The following is a 17,621-nucleotide window of genomic DNA, read 5'->3' as shown; positions in this document are numbered from 1 at the left end:
CTAATCTCCTATCACCACCCTCCGCTGATTGCTCTGTGTAACAAGACAACATGCTTTATTGTGTTGGTCTGGTGATGAAGGGATAAACTATAAGTGAAGTGAAGACAAGAATCCTTTTAATCTTTATTCTTGTGTGCTCAGGACTTCTGTGGGTACAGAGATGTTTCCCGCCCATCCCATGAAAGTGCCATTTTAGTGGTTGTAACTTGTCCCTGCCAGATTGTTATGGAGGAAAGTAACCAGAGCTTTGTTTTGCAAAACAAAATTCCCAACCGATGCCTCATAATCAACACAACATCAACCTCGTTTAGGGCAAGACCTTGTTTACACTCACTCAGTGCTAATTACCCCTTTATTTCATTGTCTGCCAAAGAAAAGTATCGGTTAAGTGCTCATACACATAGCTGTATATTATATGGCACTAAATATCCCGTCGTCTCGCTGGTGGAATACAACTCCCGGTCCATTGGCGGAGCTTGTGAGTTGTAGTCGGGATCATGGAAAGCTGTTTTGACCTTGCACACGTCATCATGTTGTCATCTAAGAGTGACAGCACATTATCTCTGTGGTTTTGCTAATGATGATAGGAGGACATGGTTGAAAAGCACAGACCAGGATGGCAATGTAACTAGTAAAAGTTGCATGCACAAGTCAATACGTTGAAGTCATCTGTAGGTGACAAAAACCTTTACAGGTAGAATACTAAGAAATATGTTGGTGCATATGTGTCTGTTCTCTTTAGAGAAAAAAACATTTTTTGTAACATGAAATTATGTAAATAATGTGATAAGCAAATCATCATAAGCTGTTACAAATTATTAGATTTATACATTTTAAGACAAGCCTTTTTGCAAAATTAAAACAGAGCCTTTATCTTCTAGACTTTGCTGTCTGAACGGATTAACCCTTCCAGGTGTAGCGGGGTTAATGAGGGAGGAATGTCAAACATACAGATTAATATAAATATCACACGTTCATTATCTAAGGTAGAGGAAGTGAATATATACAAATGTGATATAGAATAAGTGCTAATCTTTGCACCGCAGTTCCAGTCTAAACAGCATATTGACTTGTTTGCTAATAAAATGACAAGTCGGATACTTATAAGTGTGTAATATATATCAGAATTATTGCTCTGGTCCTGATAGCTGTGATTGAAATCTTACTGAATCACGGGCTGAGTGAGATTGCTGAAATATTTATGGCACAATTCTGGTCCTTCTGTAACTTATATGGATATTTAACTAAGCAGCTCTGTGTCTAAATAATAATGAATTAATGACTGGAGTTTATACTTATATAAACATCACATGCGTACTATAAGTACAGCTTGCCTGATGAGGTATACAACTGGGTGTTATCACCCCAAATTGCCATGCGGTAATAACTGCATTTGCACACAAACTTTTTTTTTTTTTTTGCATCAATATTTTTTATTCAACTTTTTCAAAGATATATGGGGTACAGAAAAAAAAAGAAAGGGGGAAAGAAATTACAAACAAAGGGAGACACATAGGGAATCCCCTCGCAGGGGGAAAGGAATCACTCAATTAAAATTTGAAATTAAAATAAGGTAAGGCACACTTTGAAATTAAAATAAGGCACACTGCACACAAACTTTTTAACAATATATAAAGTGAAAAGAAAGACTGCCAAACAAAAGCACACTCCAAACATTTCAGAAAATCAGAAGAGGTTTATTAGTGATTATTGATATAAAAGTTTATATAAAGTCATCTGGTCATTCTTTTGAATGGCAATAGCTCTAAACACAATGTATGGTACCAATGCATTTGTCTAAATGATTTCTTTCATAATAATGTTAATTTTAACGGCTTTTGTAAGCAGCGCAGGCAGTACTGAACTCTCCTACATTGTTTTGCTCATTGATTGCTTCTCTGTGATCTAGTCCACACACACAGGAAGGGGATACAAACAGCAGTACAGGTCACCAGGCAAATACATACATGTGGAACAATTCACGTGAGAGTAGGGAACAGGGAGCTGTATGAATGTGGTAAAGATAGGGGGGCAAATATCGTGCCCTTCATATCTCTTGATTCTCTGTACACTTCACCTAACTTCAAAAAACTTCACCTAACATATAACATATCCAATTATCACAAGTAATAACTACATGGAAACATCACATACAAACCAGTGTTCTGTAACATTCACAAATATATATTTTTTTATAGTTTGTAAAGTAACAATTGCCACTGTTCACATTTACATGACAATAGCAAACGCGGTTTTAATACGCAAAGTGAGGACTAGCAGTGAACGATAGACAGAGTCAATCTGCGTTAGTCGTGGGCTTTCTACCACTTGGCCTTATGTTTAGATATACGGATCTATGTGGGTGTATCATAGCGTCATAAGACATAATAAATATCAGAGGACATCTGAACTTGGGCCACACAGGGAAACGCTCTATAGAGTAATGTGCGCTCTATCATCACTATCATCATCACCATTTATTTATATAACGCCACTGATCCCGCAGCGCTGTACAGAGAACTCATTCACATCAGTCCCTGCCCCATTGGGGCTTACAGTCTAAATTTCCTAACACACACACACACACACACACAGAGACTAGGGTCAAACTTGATACCAGCCAATTAACCTACCAGTATGTTTTTGGAGTGTTGGGAGGAAACCGGAGCACCCGGAGGAAACCCACGCAAACACAGAGAGAACGTACAAACTCCTCACAGATAAGGCCATGGACGGGAATTGAACTCATGACCCCAGTGCTGTGAGACAGAAGTGCTAACCACTGATCCACCGTGCTCTATATTGTGCATTGTGACATCAGAGCGTTGGAACAGCCCCTCCAGCCAGACTGTGAATGTGCCACGCTCGGGCTACGACAACTTTGGAGCAGACATAACAAAAGAAGATCCATCCTTTAAGGGGGTTACGTGGGAGTGTTTTGACGGCTGTCTGCGATCTGTGGACGGTCTGATACCCACCACAGTCCTAGGAAGACCACACATTTGTTTTTATCCAAGATCCCCAATCGATGATGATTTGATTTTCAAATTATTATTATTATTACTATCTTTTATTTATAAGGTGGCACAGACATGAGCAGAGCCGTACAGCGGCTGCGTTCTACAAGGACACATATAACCTCCTTGTGAGATGGAGAATTCAGATGATGTATCCATAGATTTTGAAAACCTTCTGCAGTAATCTGAGCTCTCGCCCCCTCTCCATTACTCCCTACAATAGAACGCAGCCTGCAGCCGCCATCGCGGATCAGTTTGTTACTTTGCTGGAACAATGCCGCAGCTCTTTGAACAAATGACCATTGGCCGCTGCAGAGGAGCGATTTGAATATTGTTTTTCATAACACAACAAGAAAATGAATAAACTGGTGCACATCATCTTATTATCCATTGGGGAATAATTATTTTCCTTCAAATTAAGTGACTTTTTGCGACCATATTTGATCAGATCCCACATTTGCGCTATAACTGGGGTCCGTAAAGTACGGTTGAAAGATGGCCACGCACAGGCTGACAGCAATCATCTCCAAAATGTAATTTTTTTACCAATAGACCGGTAATGGTCACGTTAATTTTGTTGGTAATATAAGAGGACAACGCCATAATTTTTGCGCCAAATACGATACATGGCCGCTATATGAATAATCGATAAATAAAATAATGAAGGTAACTAACATCATCATCAACATTTATTTATATAGCGCCAGCAGATTCCGTAGCGCTTTAAAATCGGGAACAAACAGTAATAAAACAATGCTGGGTAATACATACAGAGAGGTAAGAGGACCCTGCTCGCACGCTTACAACTATCCTGATCAAACCGGGATTCTTAGGCTTTGTTACCAAGATGTCTGTTAGTAGAACACTGGGGAGTTCAGGACATTATCACACAAGGACTGGGTGGTCTAATCTCTGAGCTGTACCTTACAGGTCTGACACCGCTGATCTTTCAGTCCTGAAATCGCCATTTTACCAGCGCTGACGTAGACGTCACGATACAGTCACTGGTGACTCAGAGGTTTTACTTCCTCTGCTGTTTGTGGGAGTTGAGTGAAGCAATTTAGTGGTAATTAGTCATACTTAAGTGGGACTCACAAGAGCACACAACACGATGACCATGCAGACAAACAAGGCCACTGGTTGTTCTCTTAACGATGACACTTGGAGACTTGCTGAAAACTTGCTGAGTGTCAGCTCTTTGTACCCTTGGACAAATCACTGTTCTGGTGTCACAGACTGCAAAACATAGATAGCGGGCGGGAAAATCTGTGCCTAAAATTCTGTGTACAGCACTGAGGAAAACTGAATTCATGTAAAAATATAGAACGTTTTCGCGCATTTTAGGTAGAGAAGTCTACAGATAATGAAGGGTATCTACTAACATTGCCCAAAGGTGCTAATCTGTGCTACAATCCTAGCAACCAATCAGAAATGTGCTTTCATTGTCTAATCTGCACGAGACATATGAGAGCTAATTGCTAATTGGTTGCTCTGGTTTTTGGGTAGATCTGCACTTGTGAGCATTTTTCGCAGATACCGCCTTCTGTGTGTTTTCTATGTGGTATAAATTGTATCTTTGGGCAAATTTTAAAAATGACAAACCTGGTACAAGAAATTAGGTTAGATAATAATCACATATAGCTTGTAATAGATGGATGAAATAATCAATCTGATTGGTTGCTGTTGCATGTATTTTAATGGCAAGCATATATACTAGCTCCACACTCCAATAGTAAAATGACTGTCCCTGGATTTTCGGGGCATCTGATGACGCTGGCTAACCCATCTGATGACAGGTAATGATTGTTACTTAGTGCTGCCAATCATTGAAAATATATTTTACTGACAACTATATAACACTTTGTTGACGGTCAACATTTGTTACTGGAACATTATCCATGTTCTTTAAAAATGTTTACAAAAGTGGATATAATAGCAGGGACTGAAAATAGGGATTCATAACCCCATTTTGACTTAAAGTTTAGTATTGCCAGAGGGTGTCCTATTTTTTTTTGGGGGGGGGGAATCATGCCATAGCCCAATTGTATATAAGTGACGAACAGAGGTTTTCGTCAGCTCTTGGACCCAGACTCTTTCTCGGTGTGTATTCCTGTATTGTTCTCCATTCATAGAGCACTGGAGAATCTCCCACTAGTGTCTTTTCTTAACAAAAAATATATTATGGCTGTACATTTGTGTATCGTCAGCCATGCCATTAACATAAGATTAAAAAATATATTTTTAGGGTTTTGATAGACATTGATCCCGTATGTAAAATTGATAAATTATAATAATTTAAAAAAAAAATGTTTTATATTGGTTTGTCTAGTTTCAAAACAGAAATTCTATCACAATTGTAAGATCATTTAATATTATCATAGCTTTCACCTCTTGCAGACCCTGGTTAGGTAACAAATAAATACATTGAACACAAATAGATATATATATATATATATATATATATATATATATATAATCGTAGCTTCTCTGCAAACTTCCCGCACACTTTGAGATCAGGTCGTTCGTCAGCTTGGCCGTTAATTTTACGTATATAAGAAGTATGGGGTGAATATTTTGGCCTGACACATTGGTGTCCTCATCTTTTGTTTCAGAATTTTTGAACGTTTTATGTTAATCTTAATTTGCTTCTAAAATGACTGCATTAGCTCAAGGCTAATGCACTTACACAGAATAAAAATCCATGTGACCTCTTGTGTAAAAATACATTGTTTTGTCGGGGGAAAAACCCCAAATGTATCATGTGGTCCATTTGCTTAAAATGTCCCGTTGTACAGTTCTGTGTATACTGTGGCATTTGCCACTGCAGACTTTTAATATATTGTAACTGCAGAACAGGAGCGTAGAAAAGTATATTTTCCTATACTTAGCCAACATTGCAAAAATAAATGAAAATATTTACGAGATGAAAGGAGCCTTAGTAAAGGCAATGAGACCTTTTATTATTTATTTTACATTTATTTAATACATGGAAGGTTTTGCAGTATGAAGATGAGACCACATCACAGCTCTTAATTTTTCGTTTAACCGCTCAGGAAAAATGTCACGTAAAGGTTCTGTGACATAAATACAGAAATATGTTCTGTACTGTAGTTCTGTAGATGCCGACGCTGTGCGTCATGCTGCAGGAACACCACGTTTGACAGTAGATAGGAGACATATGGGCCACCTAGAATGTGTCCTTTCCCAGCAGAACTAAATCCTCCAGCCCTGCTCCATCGCTGGCTCTGGTTCACTTTTTAAGAATAACCTATTAAAAGCTATATAGTTTTTTAATTGCACTTTTATAGCAAAATGCTATAAACTGTTAATGAATGAACCTTGTCTTCAACAGCTCAGTATTGTATTACATTGTAGAATTAAACCCTGGATTTACATGGTAAAAATAATATCATCATCAAATATTATAAGAATCAGCTATTTTTAACAAGTCACAGTTTTTTTGTTTGTTTATCTATAACCCCCCCCCCCCGCTTCATTCATTCATTCATTGCAACAACAAAAAATATATAAATATATTGTGACCATATTTGGTTATTAAGTTTAACAATAAATTTGGCATTGTGTGTAAATATAACTAGCTTTCTTTCTGTGTGAATATTTTCTGAATGTTCCATTAAATTAGTACAAATGCAGATTATCTAAACTAATTTTTTTTTTTCCATTCTTTTATTTTCTACAACAATAATCACTAAATGGAAAAGAAAAGTAGATATTGCATGAAAATCGCATTAAATGAATAAACCTACTGCTAAAGGCAACAATAGATGATATATTGGACAACGATTTGTTTGCACAGGATTGAGTAAACATTGACAGGTGAGAAGATTTAGCAGGTATAAATCTTGCTTAATACCTGTAGACGTTTACAGGCTCTAAAAATATTTTGTAGTACTGTAAACATAATTTTTTTTCCAGTTGTGAAATAATCTTCATATGCATTTTACATTGCAAAAATTATTGTTTTGAAACTCCGTTCTACAGTAATATAGATAAAAAGGTATGTTCAACTTTTAATGAATGTTTTAAAAATGTATAGTATATAGAATATATAAAATGTAATCCTATAATTAACATAGCTATTCATGTAAAAAATTCCAATATTGCAGAAAAAGTACTTAACACTTGCAAGTACTTAACATTAGTAATAATAAAAATTGCAAACCCTAAAAGATCTATTTTGTCTTAAATAAGTAAATAAAATGTGGCATTAATAATTAAATTAGTAATTTTTTTGTACAGCTGATCATTATTCACCTTTAATCGAGTACAAATATGTTTTTCTTGAGTTTTTAGAAATAATCCTTCCCTATGTTCTTTTCCAAAAATGTTAGCTTTTTTCCTCTCCTTAGAAAGGTTGTGTTTATTAGCAAAGGTTCATCCCTCTGATTTATTGATTTTTGGTTTCCTGTAGAACCTCTTTCCATACTGTGGAACACAGGCCGGTGAGTACAGTGTCTGTCATATATTCTGATGTGAAATGTTTACCATACTCCTGATTTACATCTTCCAGGTGTCCTCCTGGAAAGGACGCCAACATTGGGTTTATACAAAGTTATAATATACTCACAGTGATTTGTTATCGCTCACATTTATAAAGGAACTGGCCAGCTTCTCTGCTCCTTCTTTATCCCTTGTTTCACACCAAGAGATGCTGCAATATATAATGACTGATGTGATGTGTTTATTCCGTAATATCCTAGACCAATTGCCAATTTATTTATTTTTACTATTAATTAATAAATATTTTGCACGGATTTCTTCTTATCTCTTGAAAAGTTGTTTCTTAACACTTAAGGAGATTATTTTCATTTTATAAATATACAACTATATATTATATTAATAGTAATAGACAGATAATTAAATGCATCATGCTCTTTCTGCTATTTTATCTTTTATCTTTTATTATATATATTATGAATGAATATATGAATATATATATATATATATATATATATATATATATATATATATATATATATATATATATATATATATATATACATATATATATATAGATAGACATGTTGGCAGATATATAGGGGTTTTATATATATATATATATATATATATATATATATATATATATATATATATATATATATATATATATATATATATATTGGATTAGTTTAATCATAGCTGAAATGTTTTATTGGATAATAATTGTGCACTGTGTATATCTGTTTTATTTATATGATTAGGACAGATACACAGTTACATTTAAGATGATATTTATTTATTTTCCTTTAACAACAAGAAAACATCATTTTACAGCTATGTTAAACATAGAATATAAAAAAATACAATTTGCAAATTTTAAATGATGGACAGTAATATAAATATAAAATGTAGTTTGTTATACTATTCATATTATAATAACGATGATGCTACATCTCATGTGAACCTGTTGATATCCTGCGTTGATGACCTCTGCACTGAACTTTGCCACATAAATTATTTCTTTTATGGAGGGGAACAAGAATCCTCTGTTTCCCATTCCAAGCCCCTAAAACAGTAGTGAAATCAATGTTTACTGTTTGTTTTGAGTCGTGCTTTTCATCAGCGCAAAGCACCAAACAGGTGTCCAAATAAAATAATTACCCAGCTACCTCGCGGCCGTTTTGCTGGCTGATAATCGATCACTTGCATGGAGCGCTGAGAGAGAGAGAGAGAGAATGTGAAAACGACTTGTGAATGACTGTTAAATGACTAAGTAGATTAGTGGTTTAACTTTTTTCATTTATAAACATATGAAACCGGTTTCCTAAAAAGAAAGATGGGGGGGGGGGGGGGGGATGAAAACCTCAGGCATCTTTTGCTTAACAAAGGTAAATTGTACATCACAGTGAATAAAATCTCTGCGACTTACCTGGTGGTCTGGGGAAAGGCTGTTTAATGGTTAGACAAAACAATATTACAAAAATAAACTTTACCTTTTTCTAACTTTCAGGGTGGGCAGTGCCATGTCTGTGCAGTGGTCTTCGCTTCTGGTAAGTGTTACGGCTGTCATTGCACTGTGCCTGGCTTAGGCTAGAGGAGAAACATTCCCTAAATTTGCTTAGTCCTATCTTCCGCCAGAATCGAGCCATAAGATCAGTTCGCTACTGTCAAGGAGAAAATAGAAAACACAACACACAGATCTTGGCTGATCTAAGCCGGGAGAACTAGCACAGAACTCTGCAGTCTCCCAGTGGAAACAAAATGACAAATTCTTTGTTTAAATCTTCTCTTCAACAATAGAGTGTAACACTATAAATACTACACAGCTGGGTCATGTTCATAGGAGAACATTGCACAGTTTTGGCATCTTGTAACTAAATTAATTTTGCTTGGATTTGGTTAAAATTTGAAATTTTTCTTAAATTCACAGCAATGAGTTAATGCATGTTTTAATCTGACATATAGCTAATATAATAATGAGTGTTTATCTAAAAATGGACTCCTGACTTATGATGGAAAACTATGTTTGAATATTTTAAGACGCTACAAGACTGATTGCTGAAATGACGCTAATGAAAATATAAGGACTCGAACCATTTATTTGCAAAAATTACGGTTTGTCCTAAACACAGATGTCACGTTCCTGAATTTGCCTAAGTTCCATGTGACCACTTTTTGCATAAATTGAATTCTTGGCACATAGGTTAATACATAAATGATAGGAAATGGTTGAAAATATCCTGGTTTAACCTTAACAGGCTTCCTTCGTTTCATTTGGATAGAAATAAAAGCACAGTCTGGGCAATGGTTTGGAAGAGAGATATTAATTGCAGAAAGGTTGACAAACTTTCTACCAGTAGAAAAATAAATGATTGCATTTTAATTGTTACTTTACCCAAAAAGCATTAATATATCCTGAGTCATCGTTCTACTATTGTGCTTTGAAAAGGCATCTTATTAAGAGAATAAAAGGTAAAGCAAGTTACGCTATGTAATCTGTTTATTTCTACTTTTCAATGAGTAGTTTAGTACATGAGTAATTTGTATTGTGCATCCAGAGTTTAAGTTCGCAACATAACTTCAGAATTACATGGACTGTAATTGTATATGCGTAAAAGAGGATGAATATAATACAATTGCGCGATTCCGTCCAAAAAATAGGAAATCCCAGCTGCCAAGGCTATCAGATCTTTACCTATATGTTGGATCAATATAAAACTGGTGTAAAAGTATATATTTTTGGGATTGACTATGCAAGAAAAACATTTAATGTTTCTTTCACGAAAGCTCTAATGTGAAAGCTTTAAAACTGGTTATTTTTTTTCATAAACATAATTCTTATGCTCTTCAGGATTCTTTAATGTTGGTCCATGTTACAATCCAATTTGTCATTTTAATGTGTAGCTGTTCTATTGTTACAGTGATAGAAGCCATGTTGTTTAGCGCAACTTTATTTATAAGAATACAGTTTACCAAAGCACAGTGATATCACTAAGGCAGGAAGCACTTCCTGGGTTATGGTTCAGTGATGTAACTATTTACTAGTGAAATGATCAGGTGGATTATTTGACCAACAAGATGGCCGCCTCCGCTCTCTGTAGCCGACAGATTCACTTTAAATTCGGAAAGGATTTGAGGTAACTGGGTATGGTTTGATGAGGGGGTTTTTTGTCCTAATTCTGGATAAAATGTGAGAAATTAAGAGTTGATGGATTTGACTATATCATCATCATCATCACCATTTATTTATATAGCGCCACTGATTCCGCAGCGCTGTACAGAGAACTCACTCACATCACCTATGGTAATCTTGCAGTTTTATTTGCAGCTATCTGAGGCGTACAACATACATTAGTGGGGTGTTTTGAAGACCCCTTAATTCTTCAGTCAGTTGTTTAATTCTTACTGCAACTTGCAGAGCACCATGGGGTATTTTTGGATAATAATTCAGTGCTGAAAGTTCTCCATTCCTGCACAAAATCTAACACTGGATTGGGATCAAACATCGAACGATCAAGGTGTTCATATGAATACTTTGTGTTTTGCAACTTGACTTTTGAAGCGACTGCCAAATCAATTAGAGGAAGATATGAAGGGGCGACAATGTCATTTCCACTTACATATCTGTCTCTTCCCAAAAAAGATCGCACTGAGCCCTTTGTAGCCCCAACCTGTGTTTTCCTGCAGTCTGTGTTTATTTTGCAGTAGAATGGTCCTAAGTACGTCCTCTAATTGCGTTGGCTTCTAAAGGGACCGAATTCATGACAAGAAACGGAGGAAGCCCTGAAAGATCTAAACACTGTAATATATACAAACGCCATGTATGATTGAGAAGCCATTGGGTTGACTTCCGGATGGTGGAGCCCAAGTTTCATTGATATGCGTCCTTCGCCACCGCCTGGAGAGACAGCCAAGTCCCTCAGATCTACCGTCCGATTTGCTGAGCCTTCAGAAAACTTCTGAATAAAGATTCAAAATAGACATGGCCTTGTCAGAAGTGAGCTCCAGGGTTCTTTAACAGGATATGGCAACGGTTCAGAAATGTTCACGCTGGAAATTACACGACGCTAGATAAGAATCACATCTTCCCTCTGAGTCACCGGTGACATTTTCCATGTTTAAAACAGAGTCAGGATGATACATGGTAAACCGCACCTGAGACGGCTCTGGTAGCTCAGAGGAACTAGCCGCTCGGAGCTGCTTTACAGATCGGACATTCCTGAGCTGTGCTGGAAAGGAAAGAGTTCAGAAAGAGAACCGTGTATTCCTTAGTGTCTCATTCTGTGCTGATATCATGATACCACTGATAATACTACAAGCGGGATCACCTGGTAATTATACTTGAGAATCCCAGGAACAGCTTCAAAGGCTGAGTGATGTTTGTTGCACCATCATAAACTGACAGATTTGGTTCATTTCAGTGAATCCACAAAATAACAAATCCTGTTGTTTCATTTGCTATTGTCAGATAACTATGTGCTGTTTTTGTTTTGGGGTTTTTCCAATTAGAAAAGACACAATGTGTCCATGCCTCGTGCCTCAGTGATGTCCATGATGATGAATTACAGATATGCAAAAGTGCAAACCAGCTGCTATTTTGTCATGTGATGCGCCCGTGCTAGGGGTAAGTGCGAGGATTGGTAGGCTGAGACGTTGGCCTCTGCGGGGGTGATTCTGAGCGGATCGAGGCCATTTCTTGCTGACTGCGGCCAAGCGCTTTCCTAAGTGTGCATTAAATACAAACAGTAGCGATACATAATAAGCACAGTTCTCTCACTCTCATGACTAATTTAAGATATAAATGGGGATTTTAGAAATGTTTAAATATATAATGGGGTTGGGCAGAAAGTGGTCGTATAATTGAAGAAGCGTTTTCACTCTTTTCAGCTATAACGTAGATGTTGCAAATTTATTTACATTTAAACCATTAACAACGTGGACAGTGAAGATTATTAATTTTGTCTGCTCATTTATTTAATTAGGAGTTTACCTGTCTACTCCTCTCTAAAGACCTCTAAGGAAACTTCCCTCTGCAAAGATGGCGGATGGCACCCTGTCCCGTACGTCGCGTAGCCGCTGGGACGACAGAGGAAGAGGCATGTTAGGAGGTGAGGTGAGACCCTTTAATGTCGTCTGAGATGAGGTTCTTAACGCACCTCATTGGTGGACCCGCTCTTGTTACAGCTCCAGCCAATCAGAGATCACTAAATTTGCTATCTTTGCTGTGTTGCACATGCAAACTATTCACTATTACAGCATAATAAGCCTTGTCCACACACCATGCATAATGTTAACTCTTCCACTACGCCAATGTCCATATTACGTGCACCATATATCCCTATAGCCATTTCCAACCTGCTAAAACCATTTACCATTAAATGCTGGAAACATTTACAATAATTGATGGTTTAGTAAAAATTATTTTCGATGAAGCGAATCAGAAATACCTGTCTGGTCTAAGAAAATATTTTCCAATCATTTGTGACGGGCGAGGAATGTTCCTCTGCTCTGTTTCTAGAGCAGAAATATGCCTGAAAAACACTGTACAAGTCCCAGGTTTGTTAACTGTGATTTATCTGTTAAATTCTGAGGCATCGTAATCGGAGGATTCCAGGAGCGGTTGCTCTGTGTACGATCAACGTCCTGTAACGCGGAGCACAATCTAAAGGCTACCAGCACAGGCTTGAAGTCTTGCTGTTCTTCAGATAAAAACAAAATGAAAAAAAAAAAAATCACATATATCAAAGTTAATTTTATTAACTATAAAAATGGACCCAACAGCAAGACACAGTGGAGCTGACCATCTCGGGGTATCCACCTATATTGACACTATCAATCAACTAGATAAAGTTGCAATCTTTTAAAAGATACAGAATTGAGTGATGTAAGCAGATACATCATAGAGTTTTGTTTGCTCAACCTATGAGTACAAGATGTGTCTAACCCATGGTTAACGATACAAAGCAATGGATTTGGACCAGTCTGTTCTGCACTTGAAATAAAGACAGAAAGTGTGTCCATTAATTTCATAAGTTATTTAAGACCTGACGAAAGGTCAAATCATCTTATAAAAATCAATGTATTATAAATAGGGTTGTAATGAGCTGAGGAATTGCCGATGAGGAGACATAATGGATGCACAAATTGGTCCAAGTCAATGGACACAAATATAGATTATATATCTCACCAACACGAGACGTAGCAGTGCTCATGCCTCAATGTATGGAAAGACCACATAGAGAAGGTGCAGAAATTCAGGGGGTCCCAGCTGAACCTTGTTTTATCAATGTAACATTTTTTTCTTATGTTTCTTCAATTATTTTTTTTATACGTAACATTATTACTTTTTTTAGATGTATCTGTTGGAGGTAATTCCTTCAGGAACATGTCAGCGTATAGAAATCGGATTAGTTGTAAGCGCCACGGCAGTGGGGCATGTGGGTGGTAATGAGGGGCTTAATGAAGCCAAAAATTCAGATCTAGAAGTATTAATAAATTACCTTCTTCAATTAGATATACAGATATTAGTCGGATTTTATGAGATTGACAGGTCCAAGCCTTAAACTATCTGTATTCCAAGTTCATGTCACTCTTACTTCACAGCCCCAAAATCCTAATTACAGGCTCGTAGTGTGCCCATCTTACCATCTTTGGGCCGATAGTAGACTTGTCTCATACTATAGACTGTGTCTTCAGCAGCCCAGCTCCCAGCATAGGAAACTGCAACAGATTAAAGCATCGTGTCTGAATTCAGATGAGAAACAACACGGCGAGGTCAGAGTGTACGTATGCATGCTGTTTTATCCATTTAACCTCCCTCTTCGTACAGCGTGGCTAATGGCTGCATGACTCACTTAGGGCTGTTCTTCAAAATGATCTAACATATGTTTCAGAGGCTGAGACGGCCCAATAATATCCTATCAAGCAGATTTCCATAGAACGTGTGTGTGGCATACCTCACAGAGGAAAGACGATTCTCTCAGGCAATGACGGACTGGTGGTCAGATACAACAACATCAATTTCTGGGGTTTGCCTATATCTGAGAAAATCCCCCAGTGCTGGGAACTAGTAAAAGAGCTAATTTCTAATTGTCCATAAATTGCAGAATTCTCGGTTACAAACATTTGCAAATGCATGATAAGCCACCCGCCACGTCAATGCGCTTCTGCTAATAGGGTGGTCCTAACTCTACACAATGAGAGCCCCTATATTGGGTCGTACATCTATGTGGTTTTACATTGAGAACTAACCAAGAAGTACCTCAGGAACCTCCAATTGGCAATAGAAGACCAGCACTCCCCATCATCTACCGATACCAAACCTGCCTCTCACACAACAATACAGAAGTGGAAGCTGCTCGATTAATTTATAGGTTTGCAGCATGAAAATTGTAGTCACATGACCTTCATTTCCTAGGAAGGGTCCGAATTAAGGAACCCATTGTGGTTAGGGGTGGAAATCCATCTGGGAGGTTGAGAACAAGGCTCTGTAGAGATATTTCCGATCGCTGCTGATGCTCACCATTAAGGGGAGTCGTTTCTTGAGGCTGTTGGATCTCAGCCTAATGGGCTTGTAGTGCGTGGTCCTGGAGAGGAGCCAAAGTACACAGTCTACTAAGACAGGAAAACGATCTTTAAAAATTGGTTCCAGAGTCCGTCATAAACAACGGGGAGTGTTCCAGGTGTTTCTTGCCCTCACAAGTAGTCTGTTTGGAGAATGGTGTCCATCGGAGTAATGTTTGGTTACAGTAGATGTCAGGTCCTCACATTAGAGAGTTGTTGGTGGGGACCAGCTTTGGGCCACGTTTATCCCAAAATAAACTACTTCAATCCTTAAAGGGGATTTCTATGATATATCTACATAAAAAAATGTGCATATATCTATACTAACTCCTGGGCAGCACGGTGGCTTAGTGGTTAGCACTACTGCCTCACAGCACTGGGGTCATGAGTTCAATTCCCGACCATAGCCTTATCTGTGTGGAGTTTGTATGTTCTCCCTGTGTTAGCGTGGGTTTCCTCCGGGTGCTCCGGTTTCCTCCCACACGCCAAAATCATACTAGTAGGTTAATTGGCTGCTATCAAAATTGACCCTAGTCTCTGTCTGTCTGTCTGTCTGTGTGTGTGTGTGTTAGGGAATTTAGACTGTAAGCTCCAATGGGGCAGTGACTGATGTGAATGAGTTCTCTGTACAGCGCTGCGGAATCAGTGGCGCTATATAAATAAATGATGATGATGATTGAGGGCTGGTCCCACCATTCCTGCAAGGTGACCGCTCCAGCACAAAGATCACCAGGCTTCGGGGTTTTGTGTGAAGATCTAGTCACTGGCTAAAATCTGCTCATGGATCAATAGCAGGTGAAGAGGAGGGAGCGTAGGGAACACATTTATAATAAAAACTGTGTATTCATATTTAAATCATTTGCAATATATAATTACATTTACACAACATAGTAAAGCATCATATTCTATGATATTTCTCCTTGAAAAATCACACAGCTGTTTAACTCTTGTGTTGCCAGTTACACACCTGTAAGTAATCCTGGACACAGCAGAACTTTATACCACTGACCCATTGAACAGCCATAAAACGTGGAGAGCATGTAAATATTGTCATGGAATGTAAGCTCTGTGGCGTCCGCGGGTGTGTTTCCTGGGGTCTGCTTGCAGTGCACTGTATACAAGGCTACGTAAATGTAGAACTGCTGAGCTCTCAGATGCTGGGGGGATATACATTTAGGATTTAGGGAAAAATCTTTTGACGATAGTTTAGAAGCTCTGGAGCCAAACTCAAAGTGTAGTCATATCGATGCCCGTCGCAGCGAGGGCTGTGAGAGGCGCGGGGCGGCTACAAAGTAATCAGCTGATGATTCAAGCAAAAACTATAATACTTATATACAACTGAAACATTGTATCTTCTCGCTTGTATAAAGTGTAAGTCTTACGCTGAGATTTATAGTCCTACTATCGGGTGGAAGTCTTAAATAAGAACAACAGTTTTTAGATGTTAAAAAAGCCTGTGAGAAATTGCAAAGCCCTATCGTTTATATTATTTAATTGATTTTGTTTACCAAAGTAAATTATGCATTGTTTTACGCTGGATACAAAAAGAATATTTGAAATAAAAAAAAAAAATAGTAATTTTATATATATATATATATATATATATATATATATATATATATATATATATATATATATATATATATATATATATTTATATATGTATATTGTGTCTTAATATTTTTGTTTATTTAATTTATTTTGCTCTTTTTCATTTCTCTTCATTAATCATAGTCTGATTATGGGGAGATCCTGAATTATTTTCTCGGTTCCTTCTTTTTCTAACACTAAAAGTTTCAGTGTAAACTGCTTTTCTCAGATCTACTACCGGGGGCCCCGGAAAGACTGTAAGCTTGCGAGCAGGGCCCACTTACCTCTCTGTCTGTATGTATTACCCAGTATTGTTTTATTAATGTTAGTTCCCAATTTTAATGCGCTACGGAATCTGCTGGCGCTATATAAATAAATGATGATGATGTTCCAGCCCCGCCCTATGCTGGGCGACGTCCTCACGATGTCACTGCAGTGATGTCACAGAGAAATCAGCAAATGAAATGGCTTCGGCACCCTCTCTTTATGGAAAGAAAACAAAACTTAATTTTATTTTTTCATGTTTTGTCAATAATGACTATGGGCCTGATTCATTAAGAAACGTGGGCAAGAAATTTCTTACTTAAGTCTCCTGGACAAAACCATGTTACAACACAAGGTGTGAAAATTAGTTTTCTATGTTGCACATAAGTTAAATACTGTCTGTTTTTTCATGTAGCACACAAATATCAACTTTAAATTTCACTGTACAAATAAGCTATCAAGTATTTGTGTGCTACATGAAAGAACAGCCAGTATTTAACTTATGTGCAACATAGAAAACTAATTTGCACCCCTTGCATTGTAACATGGTTTTGTCCAGGAGACTTAAATAAGAAATTTCTTGCCTAAGTTCCTTAATGAATCAGGCCCTATATTATTAACAGGTGACTTTAATGAAATAGTTTATTTTTTATGTGTTCTTTTGTGACTTTATATTTCACATAGTATTGGATGTTTCCTGCAGTATTGTCTGTGAGAGCAGAGCGG

The 17,621-nt window shown here is 37.3% G+C and overlaps 1 long non-coding RNA gene across 2 annotated transcripts in view; it reads left to right on the top strand.

Moving 5' to 3' along the window:
• LOC142104586 (uncharacterized) overlaps positions 1–17,621 on the top strand; it is a 165,314-nt gene that overhangs the window by 52,187 nt on the left and 95,506 nt on the right. For both annotated transcript variants that reach the window (XR_012679605.1, XR_012679604.1), the window contains exons 3-5: positions 6,740–6,854; positions 7,450–7,480; positions 8,989–9,028. This is a non-coding gene — a long non-coding RNA (uncharacterized LOC142104586). The remainder of the gene's footprint in view (positions 1–6,739; positions 6,855–7,449; positions 7,481–8,988; positions 9,029–17,621) is intronic.

This window comes from Mixophyes fleayi, chromosome 10 (genome assembly GCF_038048845.1).
Source record: "Mixophyes fleayi isolate aMixFle1 chromosome 10, aMixFle1.hap1, whole genome shotgun sequence".
In the NCBI taxonomy this organism is placed as follows: domain Eukaryota; kingdom Metazoa; phylum Chordata; class Amphibia; order Anura; family Limnodynastidae; genus Mixophyes; species Mixophyes fleayi.
The sequence above is the reverse complement of the archived record's forward strand: the minus strand, read 5'-3'. Positions and strand labels throughout refer to the sequence as shown.